Below are 27,297 nucleotides of genomic sequence, written 5' to 3'. Positions count from 1 at the left end.
TGTCTTCGACAACTTTTAATCTAAATTTAGAAAAACAGATTAGTAGATACTTTCATAAAACTAAAATCGGTTGAACACATGTAGTGTCGACGAATATTCGTTAATTTTCACGAAGGTTTGGTGTTCTCTTATTTGTTAAATACTGTGTCTTCACGTAACTGTATTTGCCGTTCGTGGAAAACAAAAAAAATCGAAAAGAAAAACACTATTTACTCGTAAACAAAATGTATTTAAAAAATATGCAGGTTTTTTGTATTTATATTTTTTGAAGTGGCTATACGAGTACGAGTATGTATTTTAATGATGACTCATTAGAACGATCATCTGTTTATGAAAATCAGTCATTAGAAACCATTTTCCCTTCATTCCACTACACCGTATACTACCTACCACAAATTAATGTTCATTGACGATGTGTGGATTCTTTTGATGTGTGATTGTTGAACATCATTTGGCGAAACAATATTATTCACGACAAATATTTAAGAAGGCATGTAATTTTTTGGTAGTAAATTTTACGCTCTACAATTTTGTATAATAAAATTCTTCCATAAAACCAATAGGAACAGAATAGGAATGCGAGTAAGTCATTGTCAAAAAACTATCCTGCAAGCTGGATCTCCAAGCTGAAGAGCCTTGAGCACGTTGGACGTGGTAGGAATGTATGTAATCCTTGGTCATGCAGAGCACGACAAATAATAAAATAAATGTGGAAACACCTACACATAGAGCAAGTTTTCTTATGCTCTCATTTGGAATTTGTTCAATAGGTTGTAGAATTTGAGGATCAATTTTAGATGGCAGTAACTTCTGGACATCTCAGATCTGGAGTTGAAGTACATTTCTCATGATCACGTATCCGTTGAACAGTCACCGTAAATGTACGCGAATCGGGATTTTCGCGGCGTTGGCGTTGTAATGAGTTCACGTACAATGGCGCATACATAGTAACAGCAATCTGTAAACTCGGCATTAATGAAGTTCACTATTTTCACGCAACAATACAAATAAATAATTGTTTTCACTCATAAATAGAACACAAAGAGTTTAATCAAAGTGATTATTTTAACACTGATGATATCGTAAACAACCTATTTGCCCGAAATATGTAGGTAGTTATTTGTATATCAAGGCTGCAAAATTGTTCTTTAACGTAACGGGAGAAAAATTGTCGCCGAGGCCGCTCGCGACCGATGCAAGACGATCTCGAGTATGTTAAAGGATTTCGCGGCCAAGGTATACACATTTTATGTGCAACCGAAAATTTGTACAATTGCGGGCACGGAATTTTGATTGACTTTTCCTTCACTCTCAATAAATACAGGGTGGAAACTTTAACTGGAATAAAATTCATAACTTGGAAATAGGTAATTTTTGTAAAAAATCCCGAAACAGGTCGATTTTTATTTTTCCTTGCCCACATTTTGGCGCATATGGTTTTTACATATCTGCTCCCGGAAGTGCGCAACCACCCCCAACTAGATATTGTTTCCTAGAATTTTCAAAGCCTACGTGCTAAAAAATAAAAACCAATTTTATAAGTTTAACATTATTTAATGCAAAAAATGTTAAAAATGGCCACCGTTTGTTTGATGGCACATTGCAAATCGATAGTAACCTGCATCCCTTACGTTTTGTAACATTTCCGGTGTGATTTACCTAACTTCATGCCTAAAACCGAAGAATATTGAGGACCTTACAAGCAATGTATTAGGCATGAACCATAAAATTAGCCAAATCACACCGGAAATGTTACCTAAGGGATGCATGTTACTATAGATTTGTAATTTGCCAAGAGAGAAACGGTGCCCATTTTGAACATTTGTTGCATTAAATAGTGTTGAACTTATAGAATTGGTTTTTATTTTTTAGCACGTAGGCTTTGAAAATATTCAAGAAACAACTAGTGCGTTGTATTCCTTACAAATTCGCCTTTCAAACGAGGTGTCACTTGATATACCCTTATATTTGAAAAAAAAAAAGTTGGGGGTTGTTGCGCACTTCCGGGAGCAGATATGCAAAAACCGTATGCAATGAAAAAATGACCTGTTTCGGTATTTTTTCACAAAAATTGCGTATTTCCAAGTTATGAATTTTATTCCAGTTAAAGTTTCCACTCTGTATAAAGTCGGTTTACACGTCGGCATGTCGCTATAGAAATAACATAAATAAAACAATTCATTTTGAAAAAAAGTGTAGAAATGTCGGAACAAAATTACGATGTTTTAGTTCCTTGTACTCCTCTATAGTTAAAAAATATAAATTGGACAGTGTCTAATCTCTGAAAAATCTAAACGGCGCGGCAGTATGAAAAATGTTACAGTCACTTTAGAGACTGGTGTAACGAGAAGAATGTGAAAACGGTGTCAATTTCTGTTTATCTTCTCAATATTTGTTATTGATTGATTTCTCTTTTTGTTTACCGCCCTCGTCAGGGGTCAAGGGTCTTCTAGACCCTAGCTCTTTGGTGTTCGAAGTCCCCACGTGTGCCTCAGCTCTTTTGAAATATGTTTTGATGTCGTCTGAGTCTTGAGCGGTGTTGTAGTGTTCAAAGACTGGATATAAATCATCTAGATTTACTCGCAAAGTGCACAGTTGAGGAAAACCCATTTCATTCTGCCCCGTGTGGTTTTCCTTTGATCATCCATTGTTCAATTATTTCAATTTTTCAACTCCTTCAATTGAGATACCATTTTCAATTTTTTATCTTCATTCACTTTTTCAAATCTGATGGGTCTTTCAAGAAATCATTTAAACCATTGCATCCCACACTTTTCCTCATGCAGCCCATTTACGTCCTTAGAGTTTTTAACACACCCGATCTTCGTTTACAATAAAAATTGCCACTTTATTTAAAGCCAGTTTTTGTATAATTATTTCCGAGAAAATTGCACTTCTTGCCCAAAATAATCTCTAGGACCCTTCCGGTACCCATTTTTCTCGAATTGTCCAGAAGGATTTTTCTTCGTTACTGATATAAGTTTGAAAGTCAAAGTGGACCTTTCTTCTATCTTCGAAGGTTACTGCTTTCGAGACAGCATGTAGAGTCCTCTTCTCCATTAACGAATGTTTCTTAGGGCATTGTGACTTTTATTTTCCTTTTCTGCTTGATAACATTCACAGATCAATTGTTTAATATTTTACGGCTTTTTTCTAACCAAAAGTGTTATAGTGCATCTACGCCGATCGGGTTGGCTGTATCTACTATTTGTGTAGTATTATTTTTAAAAAAGTAACTACGAAGACCCCCGAATATTTATGTATACTATATAATTTCTGAGCAATTGAATAGAATTTAATAATAAAATTATTTCCATTATTTGTAAAATATCGCCTCGTAGTAGGCGTTGAAGAGTCGATTGTGAACACACTACTCCTGTAAAAACGTAAGATTTAAACAGCTGAGCCGTGATCCGTAACCCGTATAGTGCGTGCGTTCACAATCGACTCTTCAAGGTCTACTATAAGGTGAAATTTAAAGAACACCCGATACCTACATAAGTGGAAATCAATGTCGCTGATCTTTTCACATATGCATTAAAAAAACTCCAATCACATTTTGGAAATATTTGTTTTGAATGTTAACGCTTCCAAGTTAAATGTGTAAATAAGATCCAATTTTTGGGCTTTGATAATGTATTCTATCCGATATTCCACATAGATAGAAGTGAATCCGGGTCCCGGAAAACCCGAACGTGAGGGTGATACAAGGGGACAGTCTCGACCGTATCGAAATACAACACAATATAACAAATCACTGGCAGTTGCCTCTGACATAAATATATTGACAGCGACTTCTTCATACTTTTGAGGTTTGCTTGGCACGCGTATTTATTGAACAAAAGCGATGAAGTTGCAAACAAGTTAGTCCGGAAAGCAGAGACGCAGCGGCAATTCAGGCCATATTTTGTAATACGTCGCCCGCGGGTGTTGCAAACTGAAAATCTATAAGCTCCAAGCTCTAGCTTGGAACTTGTAAAAGACCTGTCTTCCAGGCCTCCCTACGTTGCTTTCGGCACGACCCCACGACGACAATAACGCTAAATTGTTCTTAGATAAAATATTCGCCTAATGGTTTTTCCTACCGCACATATAACGCGATCGTTTTTTCTTTGACTGTCTCTTATCCCGCAGATCGTTTTGCGTTCCTCATCTTGTCATTATGCATCAACGATATTGCTTCCAAAACACGCACTTACTACACAGCTTATGCCGACATCAACGTTTTCTTTCATCAGATTACTCCTACTTTAAATCTCTTGCTCGCAAATTTTATACTTTTTATGAAAATATTTACATAATAAACAAACTTGCTTCCAACTAAATGCAATAACAACACGTGACACTGTCGTCTGGAAAGTGCAATAAGTGGCGGGCCACAATATTTTTCTTTATGGTGGAAAATAAACGAATACAAATAGCTCTTTTAAAGCCAGCGTTAGAAAAACCTGAAGAGAACTTTCTTATTTGCAAGGAAAATTTTACTCAGCAATTTAATACAGTTTTCAACATCAGCTCACTTAAATAACGAAAATCTTTTTAAAGAATTTTTATTATTTTTATAAAAAAAAAATTATTAAATACAAAACGGGAACCGACTGTTTGCTGCAATTGGTCGTTTAAAGATTTGATTATCTATTATCTAACAAGTATTATTGGAAAATACACACATCTTGCAAACCATTAAATAATAAGAAAAAAAAAGAGAATAAAATATAAGAGGAAAAAATATTCTTAGATATTTTGGTTGTCATTCTTGAAAATATTGATATATTTCATGTTGTCGGATTTTGTATAATTATACATATCCTAAGATGCACGTAGTTGATGCAGTTTTCAAAAAATATTGAAAAACATAAATAATCAGTAATGATGATAGATTCTTAAAATAAAAATTCCAGGAGAATATGTACATTAAAATACACAAAGTATACCATAAGAGTGAACAGGAATTATTAATAAAAAATAAAAAAGGTAAAAATATAATAATAATCAGAGAAAAAATATGAAAATCAAATAATTCACAGAACTCTACAGCGTTCTATTCTTTGTTGGAAGTTTTTTGTAAATTTCAAAACAATTTGCACAATACAATAGATAACATAAAATTGATGAGTTTCATATCAAAATCAGTATTAGTTTTAATTTTCTTGTAAATAATACATGTCCGATGAAATTATCTGTATAGGTGTGTTACATGCTAAACCTGTAATGAGTCCCTCTTTGAGCTGTAGCTTTTAACTGATGTGCAGATTATTATTTTATGAGGGTAACATGGTGGCTTTCATTATGTTATCTTTGCATTTTTTACAAAAAGAGTGTTCAATATAGTAGGCATACCATGATTTACATACTACAGTAATAAAAAAATATCTCGTATTTGAACTGTTCCTGTACTAAAACCCTATTGCAATCAGCACACGTAAAATGTACAGTTTTCTTTTTAAGATACCCTTCTAGTGGTAGGTATCTGATCGATAAGCTTGCAAACAAAATAGTATGACGCCTCAAAGTCAGTTTTCAAGTAGGTAGATATTAATATTTAAAAAAAAAATATGAATATTGAAACAACTGACACTTCAAACCGAATTAATTCTCTGCCAAAAACTATTAATATACATATTTGCATTACTTTTATATAAAGCTTGGCCATATGTAGATCATGATCTTGAAAGCTTATTTTTAACTTCAATTAAAGTTACATTAAGTGTTGAATATTACACCAACTTAAACAGTCAGTTGATCTTCACTGTACATTTGTGATACAAAAATTATCCTGTATGTATAATAATAAGAAATGTTTTTGATTATCCCTACATACAGAAAAAGCTGCAATCGCTAAGTATATTTCGAATTAATTGGACTACTCAATTGTCGGATTAAAGGCAGTCGGTTTTTCCGTATTACTGTTGGGGATGAACCAATCGTTACGAGGTTTACTGTATGACACATATTCAGTAAGGGGCAATTACAGCACAGGTCAGTTAAGGCTCTGAACCAATAATCTCTATAAATTCTATAGTCCGTTTTTTTTTATAATCAATTGTCAGTGTCAAAATACAGAAAAGGACCAAACAGTATATTAAAAATCATTGACATTTGGTCCAGTTCTATCTCAATTTCACACTAGATTTCCACTAGATCATTATTTGAGGTTTTGTTGCATATCTTTATAAGTGTGAGATACGTGTTTAATTTAAGTTGTTAAATGTGACAATCTATGACAATTTCAAAAGTCAATGTTCCAAACGTGATTTATAAAATTCACTGTTTCCAATTTTCTGCCAACCTGACAACACTTTGACAATTGATTAGGTATATAAAAAAAAACGGACTTTATAATTGTTCTCTAACCTAGATTGAGAAATTATTCGATTGGAAAGTGATTCTGTCAAATTTCGGTTTGAGAATATTTAAAAGTAGAGTGTGATTCAGTGGAGATGAGCGTGTGGGCGTGCCCATTCTGCGCGTTCAGTGGCGTACGTAACATTGTAAGGATCCAGGGGTTTTGAGTTTGAAATTGATCATACAAAAAGAAGACAGAGTCAAACTGCAACCCACAATATGGCTTGTCACTGACACAGGAGGAGTACTGACAATATGTTTTGGTGCATTTCATAACAAATGTAATTTTTGTGACGGTTTTATTTTCCAAAAACTCACTCCCGGTCTTAGCATAAACGTTAGATCTTCAAGAAACCTGAAAGGTTTTTCTAAATACATATAGGGGAATGCCGGGCAAAACGGGGTGTGCGGGCAAAACGGAAAATATCTCTCATTTTCTTATTTGTGGCACCATCTATATGGCATTTCAGGAATCGTTCTTTTTTAATCTCTTCCTTGATTCCATAAAGCGGGAAGACGCTGACGTAAGTAGAAATTTGATTTCATGGTGACACACTCTTCGGCGGCGAAACTAGTGTAATTTTTCTTGCTGTTTGTAGAACAAAGTAAGAGTGTTTTTCTTATTATAATAATGATTACTGTATTGTAACGCTCAATTAGAATATTTAGAGTACATATTGTAGTAGTTGTTGTTAGTGTAAAACTTATCGTTTCGTTTAAATAAAATATAACCTGTAAAATGTGCACTTCGGGCAAAACGGGGAGCTTGGGGTGCGGGTAAAATGGGGCCCCATTTTGAAAATGAAATCCATGTCAAGGGAAAAAAGAAATTGTTTTCTTTAGAGAACACTTCAAAGAAAGCTACGAAAAAAGAAGTACAAAAGAAGAGGAAGAGAACTGCAAAAGAAGACAGCGATGACAGCTCTAACGGAGACTTAAGTGATTGTGAGTGTCTTTACTTGCTACACTTATACTCTAATTCAACGGAAGGTTGGATTTCCTGCTTTGTATGTCACAAATGGGCTCATAATTCCTGTGCTGGGCCCGAAAGTGAAGATGATGAGGCCATACATGTTTGTAAATTTTGCGAATGAAGTGTAGCCACTGTATCACCCCATTTTGCCCTCGCTGGCGGGCAAAATGGGGCAAACAGCACATATGAGTGAATTAGTCCACATTTTCTCAGAATGTGATTTTATTTTATTTTTGTGTTTCTACATGTAATCTTGAATAGGTAATACATTTGTTCAAATTGATTCAAGTCTTTTAAGTCGTTAATTGTAAATTTGACAGTCACTTAAACCTTAAGTACCCCGTTTTGCCCGGCATTCCCCTATGTACTTACCTACTTTCTTATACTTAGAATTAGAGAACAGTTGGTACTCGATTGTGAATGCTATAATTTTGCTAAAAATATGTCTTCATAATTTGAGAAAATATGTATAACTAAATGTGCTGGAAATTTAGTGTTTTATTTTTTATTAGAATTTAATAGAACATAAATTATTCCAACACCAAGTTCATTAATTTAATTTTGAAAAAAAAAATATTTGGTCCCAAAAGAGTTGTTCTTAAATTATATTACTAAAAACCAGTTAGTTTAAGGGTCAAGTGAAAATATTAAAAATAAATTTCAGGTAGCTTATTTTCTCTTTTTCCTGAATAGCTAAGGTAAATACAAGTTCTTTTCTTATTCTTAAATAATTCTACAACTCAAGAAGTTAAATTACCAGACGTATAATTTATCAAAGTTTCTATAATTAAATGGCTGTGGAATCCTCTCTCGGTTGTTTTAAGAAAACCATACATAAAAATAAATGACGCTATTGAATAACTTGATCCGTTACATATACGAGTATCCCTTCTTTTTTTATCCTGTCCTTTTTTAAGCTCATGATTCGATTTAGAAACATCTTTTTTAATTACAATTTAGAAAAATATACAATATCAGGAAAAAGATGGCTACAAATGTTATTTGACTAGAAATTTGTATCTAAAACATCTTTTTTTACAATGGCTCAAATACTTTCTGAAAAAGGCATGTCTAGGTAGGTAATCTAATATTCAAGTACACAGATACAAATTGCTTTCTGAAGTAAAAGTTAACAAGCTACAAGATACATACTTCTTTACCACTTTGATCCAAATGGTTTAATTAAGTTGTAATAATTCTTCACCAGAGTACAGTTGGGGATTATTTTAGGATTCCATGTAGGCCGATCGCTGTCTTGAAATAGCTGGGTAATAAAATAGCGTTCGGTAAAGGGCGAAACCATTTAAATTGAGACTAACCCGTACATAGGTCACAGTGGGATAATGCCATGCACGAGATCCAGCAGTCGCAAAAAGAAAATAACGATTCGATGCAATTACCAGGTCGGCTGCAGCTCAGCTATTGGTTCAGGATAGGTCTCTTTACATGTCCCAACTTAAGACTTGCATGTGTATTTATTACGGCACGATTTCGACGTTTATTAGAACAGAAAACTAAATCGATTCCATGTGCAAATTTCTTGGTTGAACTACCGATTCGAAGCAAAGTCGTCCTTACGACATTCACGTGACCACCGAACGAATTAATTCGCCCTTGGAAAATATGTAATATTTTTTTATTACGGTTATAGTCTCTTAATATATGTGTGGTAGACTGAAACTTCGATATATTTGATGAGGGCCCGGTCCGCACCGCAAATATTTTTGTTTCCTGGATGTTTCCAGGTATAATGTGTTTTGTTGCCGCAAGTATGATTGACGTGTCAGTAAATATTTTGTTTCCACCGTAATTGTAGTCAGTTTCAATTAAAAAAATGTGGGGAAGGGCTATTGTTTTTTAATCTAAAAATTTCCAATTGTATATTTCAATGGAATTGTTATACTTATTGTGTTATTCATAGGCGCACTTTTCAGCTGTTTGGTTTGGGATATAACTCGTGACATAATTCCAGGCAGTTGTAGTTCTGAACGTGATGGTATTTTTGATCTTTTGTGTATTTTAGATTTAATCAAATCCGGGCTTAAAACATAAGCGTTGACATGTGTTTTAGGAAGGCAGAAACACCAATGAATTTCAGTTTAATTTTAGAAATACATAATGGAACGTTGTAACTCGGAATTTTTCAACAGTTTCTTTCTTTGGCAAAAATTATTTGAAAGTACTAATCGGATAAATTAAGTTATTTAGGGCAGGTTTCACCATCTCCAGTTAAAGTTAACTGTAGATCAAAATGCTTCGTTACTTTATTTTTATAACAATGTTTTCGTATATTTTAACCTACAGTTAACTTTAACTGGCGTTGGTGAAACCGGCCCTAAATCAATCATTTTTAATAAGCTCTCATTTACAATTGATATAGAGTTATAGACTTTTGATTGCTACTACAATAGTACTTGATTTTTTTCAATTTTAAACTGTAACGTGTATTGGTACAGTGTGGAGCTTTTTAAAAATACGAAATGCCGCTCAAAAAAAAAAAAAAAAGAAAGCCATGCCACTCTACAAAAAAAAAAGCCTAACCTCAAAATATATAATATCCAAATTCCAAATGTGATTTATTGCGAAGGGATGATATAAATGCAAAGTTGAGATTGAAATTAAAAAGGAGCTAACAAAAGCAAGTCACAGCTAGTGTTGAAAGTGGCCACCAACATTTGCTAATTCAATTTTGTAAATTGTAACAATTGTCAATTCGATTGATGACATTTATTGACAGAACTAATAAACTGATCGAAAAAAGTTAGGGATATTGATATTTTATAACGTATCACAAGAAGATATTAAGAAAAAGTTTGACTTAAGTCAAAACTCATTATATGTGCGAAAACGTTTATTAAAAAACCATTTCAATAATTCTTCTTAAAAAAACTTACTGATGCATTTTAATAAAGTTAACTTTAATATTCAGCAATATATCTCTAACTTTTTTCGATCAGTTTAGTTCGGCACTTAAAAAAAAAGTAGAGCGGTGCAGGAACATTTACATGTAAAGCAAACTAGATGAAAATCATTTTATTCCACACTGTAGTAATATACATGGCAACTATGTACGAAAATTTATGTGGCACAACTCTGCAACATATCTGCATTTTAAATTTCATAAAAATCTGTTAGCAAATAATCGAGATATAGGCTCGAAAGTCTTAGGTGGGACACCCTGTATAATGTATATTTTTATAATTTGATACCATCATTTTGCATAGGTAATCGATGCAACCTGTACAAAGGTACTTACTATTTATTCTTATTTATTTTTTTGTGTCTGAGCAAATCATAATTTTTTATGTTGGCATTTAGAAATCCGTTGATTCTTTCCATCACAGACGTTGTTACAATTATTATGAAAAAGTAATTTTGCGGCTAAGTAATGATGTAGGATAACATAAATTCCTCAAGCTCATTTATTTGTACCTATCTTTGTGCCGACCACATCACTGGTTAAATATCGTTTTCTAATGCAAGAGTGTTGCATTCTTTATTTTTTGGCCTGAAATCGTTGTTATTTGATTTGGGGATCGATATTGATTGAAATTCCGGGAGGCCTTATCGTGCGTGTCTGAGCGCCATTTATTCTGGATTGACTCAAGGGACAAATCATTTTTCAATAACGGAAAATACAGGGTTGATTGAGCGTGGCTTTAACACCCACCAAGAATTCGTTGGTTTGTATCCATCAAGTGCCTCAAGTCAAATTGAAAAGCCATTTCAATTCTTCTTTTTATTGTTCCTCTGGCATCCCGGGGTGGAACAATTTATTTTTAAATTGTGCACCTATGAGCCAACTATTCCCCGAGCTGAAATTCTTCAAACTGTAATACACGTGCGCAATTATTGCACTGTGGAAATAATAATTCGAATGATAAATGGTGGAAAGCAGCGATGTTATCTGCTTAACAATCCATTAGCGTAGCTTTCAACAGGTTAGCTTTACGAAATATATTACTTTGGTACGAAAGCTCTTTTCCGGATTTTTCGAATGCGTTCTTGTGATGTATACGCGCGCTAAATGTATTTCCGGACTTTATTTCACGTCACAATTGAAACTTATTTCTCCGGTGAGTTTTGATTCCGACAAGAATCCAATTTTAAGGGCTGTTATTTAATAGCCCTTTGTTGACCGCCGTCCAGTATGAACCGAAAAATGTAATTAATGCCAGGGCTACGCCACTTGTTATTGGGAATATAAAGCAGCTTTGATATCAAAGTATTATTTATTATTCATAAACTAGGGATATTTGGGAATAATTTCGAATCGGATTGAATGGATACACTGGCTTGATTGCTGCGACACGACTGGAAAGTATCCTAACAAATAAAAAGAGATTAATAACAAAATTACCTAGAGGGCATATTCGTACACCATACGCGATCCATACGAACTTCTGTCTCTTCCATCACAAAAAGCCTCTAGCGTATACTTTCACACACGTCATAACAGAACTTTATTGTCCTCTCAAAAACATTTTGTTTTGCCCGCTTTCAAGAGACTTCATTCAATTTTTCGATTTATAATCCCAACAAGTTTTGATCAAGTAACAATATGAAGTATCAAGCATACACAGAGAAAGAGATGGGAAGAGTGGGTACAGGATCTGCTTATCATTGCAACTGTACCATTTAGAAAAATATTTTAATAAAGTTACTCTAAAAGTTAATTTTATCAGATACAGAGACTGATTTGCAAAGTATTTTTTAATTTTAAAATTTAAAATAAAAAAATCATTTTGTTATATTGGATTTTAGTTAGGTACTCGTATGAAAGAAACTGTTTTTAATAGCAATGTAGCATAAAATACAAAAAAAGACATTTGATCACAAATTGGGGGTTAAACTTAAAACAGTGATAACACTGATAACAACTAGTGATACCTACATGGTTTCATAAACTTTGTGTCAAAGCACTCTTAATCAGATGTTTTTGATATATGTATAGGCAAAATTAAGCATATATCTAAAACAACTGAGGATTGACTTGCTAAGATCAGATTTTGGATATAGAAAGATTCAGGTAGGCGTACTTTTGTAGAAGTTATCATGAATGAAAAAAAACGACTATTAAAGAATGAATGCATTCTTGTTGGATATTCAATAAAAGAATGGTATCAATTCCACACTCCGTGATAGAATATACCGAAATCCCTCGTATTTTCATTCTATCACGCACAGATCGTCAATCGGATGCGTTTGTAAACAATAAGTCGCGCATCGCGTAGCAATAAGCCAACAAGGTACAATTTTAATTATCAAATATTAAAAATCAGATTAAATTCAATTTTCAAACATTTTTTTTTCTCGCTATAGTCATGGAGAAAGTATAGTCTTCAACTCGCGTATAATGGCTATTATTCACTCGGACTATTCCACATCTCGCCTACGGCTCGTGTTGAAATTTTCATCCTCTTGAATAAATAATAGTCATTATCATTATACGCTCGTGGAAGAATGTACTATTATCGAATATCTACTCATATTAATTAATTTATATTATTATAATTATTAATTTCATAGTTGTTTATTTAACGAGTTCGTGTGTAAATTGAGCTTTCTTGGCATGAGTAGGCCAGTTTTAAAAGTCCACGAGTGCCAAAAAAGTCCAATTTATACACGAACGGTTGAATACAACGTTGTTTTGTTCGAAGAGCCTCTTAAAGGCTCGAAATCGCTTAAAATCTTTAAAATTAGTTTGACGTTTCGTTTTGACAAGTTGTGACATTTATCAAAATCCGTTAACACAGGAGAATATTCTCAAATTCTGACAGTGTCGGACAAAAAATAAATAATGACTAAAAGTCTCTGTAAATTAAATTAATATTAACATTTATATTGAAGGATTTTGTTTTATTTGCGTGATTAGTTTGTATATTTATGTTGGACAATGAAACCAAAGAAAACAAATTTTTGTAATTTCTAAATTCTGTTAATAGCATAGCAAATGACTTCTGTGTCAAAAAATTCACAAAAAAATATAAACAGTTTAAATAGATTTAAGAAAACCTTTGGATAAAATGTTGTATCGCACTCGTGTGGAAAGCATATGTATTAGTAATTTAAGAAAATTAGCTATTTGCCTAGCGAGAATCATAGTTAAACTTTTACTTTCGTGACTAACATGCTACATTCCACAAATGTACAATAAATAATTGTTACTTTTGGAGAAGCTTTGACACATTTTGTGTAGTCCCATTTTTTATACGACATCAACTGCTGAATTCTCAGCTGCATCCGCTATTCTAGCTTCCACCATTTTTTCAGAATTATATCAGTATATGGTAATGTTTTTGAAGCTTTTAAATAATTTTTATATGGGAAACTGATCAATTCTACTGATTCCTGGGTGGTACGGATTGTTTTACATATACTCGTTAAGAAAAAAATCACTGCAAGATAAGATTCAGATACTTTTACATAAAAAAAATCACTTCGCTCTCTGTAAGTACCACGGTTAGACATTCTGTCAGTGACGAAACAGTTTAAATTTTGATCAAAACTGGAGCAGTTCATTTTAGGGCTCACTCCGAAGTGTCGCCACAGTGGGACGAATGGCCTGTTTCGCTGGACAAAACTCGAAAAACGAAGGTCAAAATTTCGATGTTTTTTGTTCACAGTCTTATAGATAAGACTTTGCTGCATCTATATCAAAAAAACCTGGGTCAAAATATTGTATACCTGCTTCCATAGGGCAGTCTGAATTTAGGGTTCTTGAGTAAGCACGTACGACGCTTCGCTACCGTGTTTCAAACATAAAATCCAAGTGCTCATTGTGTAAAAATGACGTGGACGATTTTGATTTTATAAAATGGAAATCGATCAGCAAGGTATGTATAATTATTGTATGTACTTTAATTAACGAAAAATATTTTTCTTCTTTTGTAAAATCAAGGCTAACTGTAGGACTGCAATTCACAATTTATTTGTTTCATGCCGGGCGACAAGTGGAGTATACTTTTTACATCCACGAGCAACCGCCGTGATTTTTACATGCACATGTTCGTTAAAGTGTATATTTTTTGAATATTAAAGTGCGCATTGCCTAAAGTTGCCTATTTAGAAGTTACAGCCGTTAATGTCTTGCGCGGCACAGGCTAGCGCGCTCCGTCATAATAATATTAATAATTTTTTTTTTGTTTTTTCAGAAGAAACCTGCAAAAATATCATGTGCACACGGCAGCAGATTTTTTATACATTCAGGATAAATGGGGTGCTACATTACAAGAACAACTAGAAATTCTTGAAAATAAATTTTCTGCAATAAAAGGTTTTCGTTTCTTTATTTCCCAAAATTCAAAGGACAAATTGTTGCAGCCTCATATCGAAAATGAAAAGGAATGATTCTCATCGAACTCTGCATGTTTTTAACGCAAAAAATGAAAATTGGCTTGAACAAAACGTCTCTATCGAAGTTAGTACATGTTTATTTCGCTTTTATAATTTCCATTTTCATTTAAAATGTTTCACTGCTTATTAATAAAAACGATTCCAATTTATATTAGAATGCTGATTTCATCGAGATGACAGGAGTTCAAAGTTCAAGCAAAGCAAAAATTCATGATTACTGATGCCGAAAACATTTTTATACAATTTCTCATTGCAATAACTAATAACAACGACCCCGAAAAGCTTATAGTACATACTTTCGGAGCAATGACTTAATTTTCTTCAAAATAGGTCCACCATTTTAGGTGCGCCATTTTGAATTTGATAAATCTGATATCAAATTCGTAATCAGCAGCTCCGAAAAGCTTATAGAACATACTTTCAGGGCAATAACTTAATTTTTTTCACAATAGGTCCACCATTTTAGGTCCGCCATTTTAGGTGCGCCATTTTGAATTTGATAAATCTGATATCAAATTCGTAATCAGCAACTCCGAAAAGCTTATAGAACATACTTTCAGGGCAATAACTTAATTTTTTTCACAATAGGTCCACCATTTTAGGTCCGCCATTTTGAATTTGATAAATCTGATATCAAATTCGTAATCAACAACCCCGAAAAGCTTATAGTCCATACTTTCGGAGCAATAACTTAATTTTTTTAACAATTGGTTCACCATTTTAAGTCCGTCATTTTGAATTTAATAAATATGATATCAAATTCGTAATCGGCGACCCCGAAAAGCTTATAGTATATACTTTCGGAGCAATAACTTAATTTTTTTCACAATAGGTCCACCATTTTGGATCCGCCATTTTGAATTTGATAAATCTAATATCAAATTCGTAATCAGCGACCTTGAAAATCTTACAGTACATATTTTCAGAGCGATATATTCACTTTTCGAGTTTTGTCCAGCGAAACAGGCCATTCGCCCCACTGTTGTCGCCCTGAAGTTTACGATGTATCTATTAAAACGAATTTTACCTTATTTCATTAAAATAATCATCTAAATGTCATCCAAAAGCCTGCTAAGTGTTTAAACAGACTCACCGTAAACAATTCAAAATTAATGTTACTTCAACTGTTTTTAAAAAGTGTTGTCTATTTCGACAATTATAAACCTGCCAAAAACATAATAACGGGTGACTATTAAAATTTTCACTTGGAGTTGGCTTTGAACGATTTTTATTTTTCTGTTACTTTAGACACACGCAAGAACGAACGACAAATGTCAGTCAGTGCAATTGAAACATAACCTATAATGTTAATTATAATTTCAAACTTGTCAGTGTCTAAGGTGCAACGGAAAACAAAGAATGATCCATAGCCAACCCTAAGTGAAAATTTTAATAGTCACCCGTTATATTGATGCTAGGCGCCGATTTCATTAGCAGTTGCATTAGGAGAACCATACGATGGCGGTAAGTAGCTCTTATACCATGGCCAACTAACAGCTAACGTTAAAGCCATTAGTAATAATAATAAATGAGAAATTCCAGTTGCATAGAACTTTGTCAAGCTACAAACTACTTTAATAATTAAACCCTAAAAAGTTATGGTTACTCCAACTGACAGAAAAAAGAACTCTATGTTCCTATGAATCCTAGAAGTATAATTCTAAAAATCATGAAGGTATACATATTTCAATAACTTAATTTATTTTTCTTATTATTATTTACACAAAAATGTAAGAAAACACATACGAAATCTATCAATAAATTGTTTACAACTTTCTGCAGCTACTGTTACCCATATTAATTTATTATGTTACTTAATTTAGTTCAAAATAATTATTTTTTGTTCGACACTGTCAGAATTTGAGATTTTTCTCCGTTGTTGATTTTGATAAATTTGACAACTTGTCAAAACGAAACGTCAAGATAATTTTAAAGATTTTCAGCTCCAAGCCTTTGGGGGGCTCGTCGAACAAAAAAAAGTTGTATTCAACTCGTTCTTGTGTAATTTGGGCTTTGTTTGGCACTCGTGGACCTTTAAAACTCTCGTTTCACTCGAGTTTTAAACTGGCCCACTCATGCCAAAAAAAGCTCAAATCACACACGAACTCGTTAAATAATACTATTATGCGACATGAGTATAAATTCCTTTTTTTTCAAGAGGGAAGCGTACTGACATAATAGCGACTATTGTAAGTACATAAGTAATATGAATTAGATAGTTTTAATTTCCTACTATCACTGCATAACTTAGATAACTTGCTAACTGACAAATGCTGTCACTATGTTGAAATAAAATGGGCGAATACTTCGGTGAAATTCTCTAGGAATCGTATATTAATTAAATGTTTAGAAATTGCAAATTCATAGAGGCATTTCATTTTTACTGTGATGATCGATCGCTGCAAATGCAATCGGAGTATTAAAAAATGGGTAGAGACGTCATTGTCGAGATAACTCATGTGGTATGAGGGTGCAGTTAGTAAAATAAAATGGAGCTAAAATCATTATTGTAGAGCTTGCACAGAAAGACCAGCCATTTAAAAGAGCTTTTCTAGAAAAGTCGTTTTGTACAAAACTTTGTTTAAGAGTATTTACGGCTAATTGTTTATTACTGTCAACTTATTCCATCGATTAGGTTTGTTTTTGTTTTGATTTTTTTTTCTCTTTCGCGGTGGAAATTTTGGGTAAATGCATCGAACTACTTCGTTTTAAAACAATTATGAGCTTAATGGGTCGGGCATCAGATTAGTTATCGATTTGGTCGAAACGTGAGTAAATTATTCAGCGATGAACCCTAATTCCCTCAAATCCCTTTATATATTTTTAGTTTTGTGTACACATCACGATTTCGCCCCAAAAATCAAACACGCATGAAGCCATCCTGTCGCAAATAACCCCTAATTACTTCTGGTTCATTCGGCCGTGCATGTAATAAAATCGCCCGTCTCACCTTCCCCATCCCTCGGGCATCCCTGGAGCGCATTAATTAGACGACAAACACGGCCATGGTAGGGCAAGCAAGCTCAGCGAGTTCATCATATCATTGTGTTTGATCAAGTGCGCTGCGAATGCGGAACCATAACCGACAGTCGACCACGAAGTTGACGGGGATTAGGCGATGGAAGAGACGGTGTGGCGTGGGTGGCGGGTGGATGACAAGGCCACCCTTTTCCGTTTCCTAGCAACCCCGGCTATGCAAACAGCACCTGAGCCTGGAGCTCGTGCACCTGGGGCGAACTCGGACCGCCGACGCCGCCACCGACGTATCCTTAAGCACGAGCTCCCGAAAGATCTCTGGGGGCGGACGGCACACACCAACAGTCAAAACAGACGGGGCTTTGCCCGAATCTGAAATAAATTACTAAGCTGACACAAGAATAAATATGGCACAACAGAAAGCATTTGGTGACCTGTAGCCTGTGTCCTTTGAACTACTTTACGATCCTCAAATTCACATATTCATCATACCTACTCACATTCCTACCACTGAAAATTTGCAAATACACTTCCTACGTCATTAAGAAATAAGGCATTACAGAAGGATTTCTGGATATGATATGGATATGTGTAGTAAAAATCTTCTTATTGAACAAATATTACAATTATACATCATAATAATCAGAAGGCTGTTTTGGATATAAATTTAAAAAAAGTAATGTGAACCACACATAGGTTGTTCGGAAAAGGAGAGATGTAGAAAGCTCGAAGAGTTTTGGTGTTCCTCTAGAATTCTTAGTCGTAAACATGTAATAATTGGCACTTGGTAAACAATTCAAAATTAGGTAAAAAGATATACCTACTTCGTAAATTATGGTATATATTAATTAAGTACACCAAATGCTGCTGAATCTGGTCGACAAAAGATTTCCTTTCTTAGACATATTTGTTGTTCTTCTGTTTTTTCTGTGTAGATCTATGTATAATCTAGACGCAGCAACTTATAAACTTTTTTCTGCATAATAATGTTTGACAAGTTTACTTTACTTCTTTACTTTTTTTTTAATCATTGAACACAAATCATTTCTTTTGAAATAATATTTTCCAAATGACATTAAACTATAATGGGTTCTACTCTGTACAGTTTTGAAAAACGTAATCCTGTTGATCTTGTTAGTGTTTCACTTTTTTGTGGAATAATTTGAATAATTTGAAGATTTATTCAGATAAACTCGAACTACTGACAAGGAAAGAACTACCAATAGACCGAATAAGGGAACACTCAAAATTGTTGCCGAAGTGAGGGGTGTTACTCCTTCAAAATAGATTCTGAAGTTATCACAGTAAATTCATTTATCCTATGAAACTAGCCATACAATCTTAGAAAAGGAACTTGAGATGTTTCTGTATTCTTATGTTTGTTTTACCATTTTTCAAAATCAGGCTGATTTTGAAAGTTGTGCAGATATTTAATCTAAGGTAGTACCTACGCCTTAAAAGGAGGCAAAATAATCCAACTTGTCTTATACAAATGTTAATGGTTTACAAGAGAATGAAAGGAATCAGTTTATTTGAGAACCGCTGAAAATCAAATAGTGGGATCCACCAAGCCTGAGACGATTTAAAGAGTTAATTGATAAAATACATTTTCATAATTTGCGCACCGCTTATAACAAATTATACGTATCTGCTTACTGTTGTAAGGAAACAAAAACAACAATAATATTTTGTAAATAACTGCCAGTTGGCATTGTAACGACAGGTTACAGGTAAAAATGTAGTTTGGGTACAGATCCTAATAAGTAAAACAATCCATATTCAGTAATATACAGAGTGATCAACAAGAAACCAAATCAAGAGTGCTACCTCATCTTTTGTTTTATCGAAACGTATTTCTATCATGGATCAGCCGCTTTTATTTACTTGCTGTGGACACTCGTTTTGTTGGTTGCCTACCTCTCAAAAATCTATCATTAATTGCCTTTATAAATTTTTTGTAATTCATGAATAATAGATTTAAAAGCAAGTTATAATTAATTATTATTTATTATTGATTAAGGAAAAAACACACAGTTACACAAAATTCCTTCATAAGGCACAATCTTGAGTTACAAAATTTTAAAAATAATTATTTTTCACAATTCTTTGTTTTGTTGTTTTCTGTAAGAAAAGTGTAAAAGTTATTATTCACTAATTTTTGGGTAATTGAGAACTTACTCGTATCTTTTCTAGCAGTGTTTAAAACATTTAAATTACTCCAAGGTCAAAAAATAAGTTTTCACAAAAACTGCTCAAAATGTTCTCCATTGTGGTCCAGACAGAATCAAACTCTCCTCTCATAATTTCAAAAACCCTTATGAAGCTGTCAATTTGTTTAGGGTAATGTGTGGGTTTTATTTCTTGCAACACACAAAGGGAAACAAATTAATATCCTTCTTAAAAAATTTCTGATAAGTGCCATCATAACACAATTTAACTTGTTGTCTTAAACGCCTTATGGAAGTTGAGGGATGTTCCTTGATAATTTGTTGAACATTTTGCACCATTTCTAAAATTTGAACTAAGGACTGACCTGACTTCTTCTTAATGATGCGTTATGATTTGCTAAAATTAGGCACTATAATTTTAAGACATTGATAAACTTGTTGATAACCAATACCATCAGGTTCGGACATCTGGCTTAAAATTCTTCGGTGTAAGGGGGTACAAAGTAAGGCCAGTCTTCATTTTCTTGTTTCACCCTCTTTCGAAAATAATCTAATAAAAATGCCTTCTCTTTAATGGTAAAACCCATTTTACAACTTATTCTGGGATAATTATTGCTTACAACTTCAATAAACGTCTCTAAACTTTGCCGAAATCGAAGATTTGTTTTCTAGGTTAAATCACTTAAATTGTCAACAACAACAACCTTGAATTTTGAAATGTAACATTTCAACGAAGCATCTCCGTACCAGTAGCGTCGCGTTTGGCAATAAAGATGATAATTTACTTACTCTTACAAATGTAAAATGTTGCTCTTGTTAATCTTATAAATTGTTTCCCTTATCTTATAATAATAATAAAATGCACAATTATAATTCCAACGTCTAAAATTCATAAAGTATCATTTTTTATTAAGTAGCGTTTGAGACCATAAATTGTCTACGCCCATGTTTTGACCGCTTATGTGCATATGATTTTGCTACGACGTGACCTATAATTTGCAACGCTTGCTCTGATTTGGATTCTTGTTGATCACTCTGTATAACTACATATATCTAGTTTACATCATAATCAAGGCATTTAATGTGACGACCGCTTTGACTCCCTCAGAAAAAAATCTTTGCAGCCTTTATGAGCTGGAGCATCGTGTAGGTACTTTAGAAATTAATCTCCCCTATTACACTCTAAACCTGGCACAAAGTGTCGACCAAGAGCATTTCATACGAATCCCAAAAACTGTAGTCATACCATTTACGGCTAAGGTGATTGCACTCAATTTTGAGGAGGTCATAAAACCTTTGTATATTTTTGCGTTTTAACTCTGGATCAAACTGTTTTAACCATAAGTAATCCAGTCGAGTCCCGTCAACTGTTTCTTTAAGTCTAATTTATTTTTGTATTTTTATTTGTTATTAAAAATCCACACCTCTGCTATATTTTCCCTCTCATCAATCGTGGACATTCAATGTTTTTCTGGCACTGTGTGATAGTATTACTTCTGTTTAATTTAAAATTTCATTTAACCACTTAATATAAAAATGTACTAGGTAGGTGATCTTACCTAATGAATTTGGGATAAATTTCAAAATTCACCTAACATGTACTCCATAACACAAGACATGGAAAATTTACCACCCTTTAGATTAAAATCGCGTAGACCACATTGGAAAGAAGAATTTCTCGTGCAACCATTTTCCACATCTGACTATTGGAAAGCAGCCTGGAGAGACGTAGATATTTTCAATACAAATCTAATTGAGGATCCTACAAAACAAATTCAGGGATTTGACCTACCCAGGAAAATCTGGTGTAAATTAAATCGTTTTAGAACCGGCCATGGCAAATGCAATAATATGTTGTTTCACTGGAACATTCGTGGAAACCCTTCTTATGAATGCGGTGCAGAAAAAGAAACCATCCAACACATTGTGGAAGAATGTCCTCTTACCAAAGTCCAGCATTGTTTCTCCAAACTCCGTCTACTTACCGAAGACGCCCTAAATTGGCTACAACAAATTAAAAACATATAATTTACCATAATTATTTTGTGAATTTCGAATTTTAATTGTATTTTTCTTCATACGAATATATAAGAATATATAACGTCCACGTCATAAGTCGAAAAAAGAAACAATGTTTGCATGGTTTATGTTGGCGCTTTAGATTGCCGTAACAGAATTATACTCTAGATAATAAAACGAAAAATATTGTTTTAAAAATAGGTCATCTTGTGTAGAAAAGAAATAAAGGGTGTTTTTTTTTAAATTTGGGGTTGAAGTAGGCGTTGGAGAGTCGATTGAGATCGCACCATTCGTGTAAAAGCGTAAGATTTGAACAGCTGATCCGTGATCCATAACCTGCATAGTGCGTTCACAATCGACAGTTCAACGCCAAATTTAAAAAAACACCCGTTATTAATTTTCATGTTCGAGATCTAGCTGTGGCTAAAATCATAACACTGACGTGGGTCATAATTCACTATTTAGTTTGCCTCTTGTGTTGTATATTATTGTGTATTGTTTCAATATATTAAGATTTGTTTTGGCAAAATTGTTTTGATTACGTAAAAGATACATTTGTAATGAATAAACATTTCCAAATTACGTGAACAGTCGTATTTATAAATATTAATTTTAAAACAATAAAACGTTATAAATTATACACAAGGCTAGTCACTTAAGGCTTATTTCTAAATTTATTTTGTACGCAGCCAAAAATACTAATAATACTGACCACTTGATACCGTTTATAATGTGATTTAATTTCATAATCAACGCAGGTTTGTAAGTTGGCTAAAAATGCCAAAATGACAGTTGATGAATTTAATCATTATTGATTTCTAATCAGAACAGGATAACGCGTTTGGAGATCGTTCCTTAATAGGCTTGAAGCATGTCTTCAAGCTAATGAAGCACACTTTGAACATTTGCTGGGTTAGTTTATTAACTGATTTGTTATCCTGTTTGTTATAATGTATTCATTTTCTAAACGCATGAGGGTTTGTCATCCGTAATATTAAATTAATCGGGCCTGAATGCCGTGTCGTCGGGTGTGTGGTGGACTAAAAAGATGTGCCGAATAAGCCAAACACGAGACGGAACATAATTTGCCTACTCAAGGTGGTCATTTTACAAAACTTCGTCATATAAATTGCGACAGATCGTGTAAAGTGATTTCGTACATCATGTGCCAAGGTGAAACGAGCATTTCATGAAAAACTGGGCAGAATCTGTAATATTAAGAAATTACATGATTCACTGGCATTTCATGATATGCCTAGGCTTTTCACGAGAAGACGTATTTCGCTATGGGACTACAACATATTCACACTGTAAACCTACGTGCATGACGTTTGGACTGATGATTCTTGAGGTATCGATTTTTAAAAGAGAAAACAAGGTGGCAGTAAAATGTCAATTCTACACCTAAATTTCCAAGAAATTTACTAGAAAATGACATTCGTTGACTACATTTTGATATTTCAATATCAGCAAGGTAATTTTGATATCGACAAACTGATCAAACTGAAAAAGGTAGTGAATATAGAGATAAAAATAAGTCAATAATGAAATATATGAATTATAGCTAATTGAAACGCATTATTCGAATGAAGAGACTTATTAGAAGCATAAAATGTCTTCACTGCTAAAAGCTCTGAGCAATTTATTTGATTAAGGAGAAGGTATATAAGTGGAGGAAATTAACGAAGTGATAGTCCGTTTTATCCTCGATATGACAAAAAATTATTCAATAAGTTGCTTGAAGAACATTTTTCCCTTGACTAAAACGAACAAAAAAAATGACATAATTTTTTATAAAAATGTTGATATAAATTTGGAAATTACATTTGGTTGTTGGTATATGAAAGGTTTGATTTAACGTTAAATTGCACCCAGTCGCAACTGGAGATCGTTTTTTCTTTTAGGAAGTTATTTTTATCGTGGACAAACACATTTGGGTGATGCAGAGTCGGTGTTCTGGATACCTAGGAAAAGAATAAAAAGTTCTATAATAACATCCTGTTCGGAAGTTTCATATTTTATACAACGTAGGTTTCCAAATAGTTTGTGTTGGCATTTATTGATGTCTGTTCTTTGAGTAAACATTTATGATGTCCGATACCGGTCGGTATTGATCTTTTCCAGGCTGTAATGGTCGAGTAACTACTGTAATTACTCCGTTTCTTTTCCCTCCAGGTGATGAAGAAAAATAAACTCCTTATATCGCTCCGCTAAAATATTTACCAAGAAAAGTACGGGTCAGACGAATTAGAACGCGCCAATAGCAATAATTAACAAAGTAAAGAAACACAACGAAACTTCGTTTCAAACATATCGACCGTTTCGACAAACTCTATCAATTATAGAAATCAATGGTTATTAAAGCCCTCGTCAGAATTACATAAACGTTGATACTATTACATTAGAATGACGATAGAACATGCCATAATTATAAACACGAGCTATACTTGATATTATCGAAGTTGGTATAAAATCAATGCCGGTGAAACTTTCAACAAAGGGCGACCTCATCAATCTAAACCCAGAGAGGTGATCTCGGCAAGGGTCATCTTTCTGAAGAGTGTCTGTCGTTAGCAGTTGTAAGCCCCTTTTATTACACCGTCAGGAAATAAGTATCATAGGGTTTCATTTATTGACGCATACAAAGCTCAGATTTATTGTTAAAATAATCCAAGCATATTGTTTCCTAAAACTCACATAATCCAAATCATTAAACTTCGGCTGCTTTTAATGGTTAATTACTAAATTGATCCGTTCTAAGCAACTTCCACCATCGTTTATCTCAACAATAATTTAACTGTTAAAACGACTCTTATTAACCTGAATTAATGCTCAACTCAAAGTACCACGGGAAAGCCACCATGTGTGATTAATTTCTTAAGGGCATAAAACTTAATTTAAATATTCGAAAACAACTCTTAATTGTCACTTAAATTGTAGGCTAATGTAGGCTGTGGATACCTCATTTGAGGTGAGAAAATTCAACTTTCTCGCTAAGATAAGAAAGTTAATCATGAAATGTTTATGGTAAAACTGTACCAAAATACAAATGTCAAAAGTGTCAAAAGTGAAATAGGTTATTGATAAATGAAAGCCAATTGAATAAAGCAAGTTGGTAGATCAATCATATAATCTGGAAAATAAACAGATAAGCTAGGTAGATATAACAACTTCTGTTTATATCAAAATTTCGAACAAACGTCAAATCTTCAAATACGATGACAAGTTAATTAAACAAATAACCCAGCCTACTATTCAATTCTCAAAATTTTCGTTTTAATCAGGAATATAACTATTTTTTTTGACTTTTTTCAGTGAAGTTATGCCGGTAGGGACAAAATAGTATTCAAACCTTGTTAAGAAAGTGCCCTTGCAGACCTTGAGCACTTACAAACCTCGCCTACGGCTCGGTTTATAATCTTTGCCTGCGGTCTGCAAGAAAGCACTTTCTTACCTTGGTTTGAAATATACTATTAAGGTACGGAGGTGTTTTCCAGATTATTATTTGAAAGTTAAGGTAGCTTTTAAATCAACAACTTCTAAGTTCGCAAAATCAATTATGTCTGATGTCATCTTCAATTCTGATTAAACAGCTATGGTGTGAACAGTAACATGAGTTGTTAGAAAATGGCATAACATTGGATAAAAATGTTTGCAAAGTGGTATCTAATAAATGGTAGATTGTGTTATTAAGATTAAAAGTGGTACTTTTTTAGACGAGCAATAATTGCAAGTAAAAAAAACACTTTTATTTCGAATGACAGATACAATTTTTTCTCCAACTAAGCAAAGGAGTCATATCATGAAAAGCACGAAACCTAAAATTTTAAAGAGAACGTTTTATTGAAATATTCGTGTAACCAAAGAAACAGTTTTGACTTTTGTTTTGTTTACATATTTAGTTGCAAGTAAAAAATTGTGTGCTACGTAAAAGTGTTGCCTTAATAACACGTAATGTTTTTGTACAGTTACAAAAACATCAAATTTAGTAACAGAAAACGGTATTAAAAGTAACCTCTTTTAAGGCAATTGGAGCAAAACATATTTATTGTTAGATTTTTTTGTTCTTTTGGCATTCATAACTAGAACATCATTTAGCTAGCAGAAATAAGTACTATTTTCAGTTTATCATTAAAAATATGCCAAACTGCGTATATTTTCCAAAGAACTGATCCCATCAAAATTAGTACGCCTTGGCTCCTCACTAACACAAATTCAAATTCAAACATTTCAAAAATCATACGATTTTAAATTTTATAATTTAGGATCATTGCATCTAATGATTTAAATTTTAATTTATTTAATTTTCAGGAAAACCAAACAATAGAGACTGCAGAATTTTGACAGTGTTCTAATCCAAAATGTACAAAAAATTCAAACAGATTACATAAATATCTCCTTGGTGGTACAGAATTTTATTTGCCATTTTATTTGTTCTGTGTATGTGTTGCTATATTTTTCACTATTAGGTATTTTTAATGAATATGTTGAGTCAAAAATCGAGGTTATAACTAAGTTTTCTCGTACATAAGAAAATGACATTTTGGGGTGACTTGATTAAAAAATTTACTACAAAAATTTTAAAATTATTTTAGCATATTCAATAAAGACAATGAAGCCTCTTTAGGCAATTTCAATAGAGGGTGGCACAAAGTTTAGTTGACGTTGGGTTAATTGATTTAGAATATATGAATTTACAGTTGAAACGTTTTTGTTTTGTTTGACTAATTCGCTTTAAACAAGAAATAACGTAAGTATATCACCCTCTTTAAAATGTTGTCACTTAAAAGTACAAAAAGTGCAAAAAGTTTGTCAACTATAGAGGAAAGAGCTTGTCGTACTTTGACTTCACGTAGACAAAATAAGAGTTAATTGAAAGCACGGCGAACACGTACTCTGATAAAGAGCATCAATGTTGCAATAATATCTCCTTGTCAGGACTACAACAAAGCTCATAAGCTTCTAGCTCGCTCACGTACGTTAATGCAGTTTTAACGTCTTGTTGATGATCTTAGCAGCGAGTTAATAAACTTGATAAATCCATTAACGGAGGCGTAACAATTCCTTTTTGAAGTTGAAATTAAATTCCTCAGCGAGAAGTTTCGCGTATTTTATTGATTACGAATTGATCATACCGGACTAATTCAGAGATTAAAAGATTTTGTGTGGATTTTGCTTGTGGCATACCGTCTCCACATATCGGTACATTTCCTCGAAAAACTAAAGGTAATGGGATGTGAAATGAAGTAAGGGGTCCAAAAATGGCCATCCATTAAAAATTTAATCTAATCTAAATGGGGACAAGTCCAAAGTAGGGAGCTTCACAGAATCTGAAGTAATAAAATCAGCTGAGATAAAGCTTTACAGTTCGTCTTTTCAGAAGCTTTTTACAGAATTTAATACATCACGTTTGATAAATCGGACGGTTTTGACGTTGCACCGTCCCATCGGCCCGAATTT

At 33.3% G+C, this 27,297-nt stretch overlaps 1 protein-coding gene and 2 long non-coding RNA genes across 6 annotated transcripts in view; 1 reads left to right on the top strand and 2 right to left on the bottom strand.

Annotated features, from left to right (window-relative positions):
- The window catches only part of LOC138126042 (CUGBP Elav-like family member 1), a 313,867-nt gene that overhangs the window by 214,707 nt on the left and 71,863 nt on the right, over positions 1–27,297 (bottom strand). The gene's annotated exons all lie outside the window — the stretch shown is intronic.
- Positions 1–27,297, top strand: part of LOC138126047 (uncharacterized) — a 217,009-nt gene that overhangs the window by 144,384 nt on the left and 45,328 nt on the right. The window lies entirely within an intron of this gene.
- LOC138126573 (uncharacterized) lies at positions 19,639–25,392 on the bottom strand. 2 transcript variants are annotated; one of them, XR_011157876.1, is made up of 3 exons: positions 20,271–22,227; positions 19,829–20,215; positions 19,639–19,771 (listed from the first exon to the last, which is right to left on the bottom strand). It is a non-coding gene; the product is annotated as an uncharacterized lncRNA (long non-coding RNA). The 2 variants fall into 2 exon arrangements; XR_011157875.1 differs by having other exon boundaries at positions 19,829–25,392.

This window comes from Tenebrio molitor, chromosome 3 (assembly GCF_963966145.1).
Source record: "Tenebrio molitor chromosome 3, icTenMoli1.1, whole genome shotgun sequence".
In the NCBI taxonomy this organism is placed as follows: Eukaryota; Metazoa; Arthropoda; class Insecta; order Coleoptera; family Tenebrionidae; genus Tenebrio; species Tenebrio molitor.
Note: the sequence above shows the minus strand (reverse complement) of the source record. Positions and strands in the feature narration are given on the sequence as shown.